A 1866-nucleotide genomic window follows, 5' to 3' on the forward strand; every position below is an offset into this window, starting at 1 on the left:
TAAAAAGGAGAAGAGCTAGACCCATTGATAAGTATACCGATGAGCTAAGAATCACTTCCTGACTCGATTAAGCTATGTCCGTCTGTCTGTTCATGTATTCTTGTGATCAAGGTAAAAAATTTTGCACAATTCCTTTTTTTGGTCCAAGAACTTTTTATTCGACCAATTTGTGTGCAAAATTTCATAAAAATCAGTTCAGATTTAGATATAGCTCCCATATATATCTTTCATCCGATATGGCTCTTTTAGGTTGAAGTAGCTACAATTTAGTTCCGATCTTGGCAAAATTTGGCATGAGGTGTTCTATTTTACGTAACAATATGTGTGCAAATATTCGTCGAAATCGGTTCAGATTTAGATATAGCTCCCATATATATCTTTCATCCGATATGGTCTTTTAAGGCTGTAGAAGGCACAATTTTAGTCCGATCTGCACAAAATTGAGCGTGAGGTTTTCTATTGACCCCCCAATATGTGTGCAAAATTTCAACAAAATCGGTTCAGATTTAGATATAGCTCCCATATATATCTTTCATACGATATGGCCTTCTAAGGTCGTAATTTGAGTCCAATCGTTACAAAATTTTTTTTTGGGAGATTTTATTTGACGTCCCTACATGTGTGCAAAATTTCGTCGAAATCTGTTCAGATTTAGATATAGCTCCCATGTATAACTTTCATCCGATATGGCCTTTAAAGGCTGTAGAAGCCACAATTTTAGTACGATCTTCACAAAACTTAGTTTGAGGTGTTCCATTTGTCGCTCCAGTACGTGTGCGAACTTTTGTAAAAATCGGTCCAGATTTAGATATAGCCCCCAAATATATCTTTCATCCGATATGGGTTTTTAAGGCTGTAGAAGCCACAATTTTAATCTATAATACAAAATTCAGCGTAAGGTTTTCTACTTGACGCCCCAATATGTGTGAAAAATTTCATCAAAATCGATTCAGATTTCGATATTGCTCCCATATATATCTTTCATACGATATGGCCTTCTAAGGCCGTAGTGACCACAATTTGAGCCCGATCTCTAAAAAATTTTCCATGTGAGATTTTTTTCGACGTTCCAATTTGTGTGCAAATTTTCATCAAAATCGGTTCAGATTTAGATGTAGCTTCCATATATATCTTTCATCCGATATGGCCTTTTATGGCTAAGTAAGCCACAATTTTTGTCCGATCTCTACAAAATTTAGCATGAGGTGTTAATATTGACGTCTTATTACGCATACAAAATTTTAACGAAATCAGTTCAGATTTAGATATAGCTTCCATATATATCTTTCATCCGATATGGCCTTTAAAGGCTATAGAAGCCACAAATTTAGTTCGATCTTTACAAAATTCAGCGTGAGGTGTTTTATTTGACATCCAAATATATGTACGAAATTTCATCAAAATCGGTTCAGGTTTAGATATAGCTCCCCTATATATCTTTCATCCGATATGGTCTTTTATGGCTGTGGAAGCCCCAGTTTTGGTCCGATCTTCACAAAATTTGACGTGAGGTGTTAATTTTGAAGTCTTAGTATGTATACAAAATTTCAACAAAATCAGTTCAAATTTAGATATGGCTCCCAGGTTGTAGTGGCCAAAATTTAGATCCTATCGTATGCAAATCTTGCAAGGTTCTATTCGATCTCTCAATAGGTAGGCAAAATGAAAGTCTGACTATATTTCCACATAGGTTTTATGTATTAAAAGTTTTACGTAGACACGGTGGTGTAGGGTATTATATAGTCGGCTCCGCCCGACATTTGCCTTCCCTTACTTGCTTTTTTTGGTTTGTTGTCATCATAGAATGATATTCAGAGTAAATATATACTTTTAAACGAATTGTTAGGTCTATGATATTTAGAAATG

The sequence above is a fragment of the Stomoxys calcitrans genome, chromosome 2, assembly GCF_963082655.1.
Source record: "Stomoxys calcitrans chromosome 2, idStoCalc2.1, whole genome shotgun sequence".
NCBI classification, from domain to species: Eukaryota; Metazoa; Arthropoda; class Insecta; order Diptera; family Muscidae; genus Stomoxys; species Stomoxys calcitrans.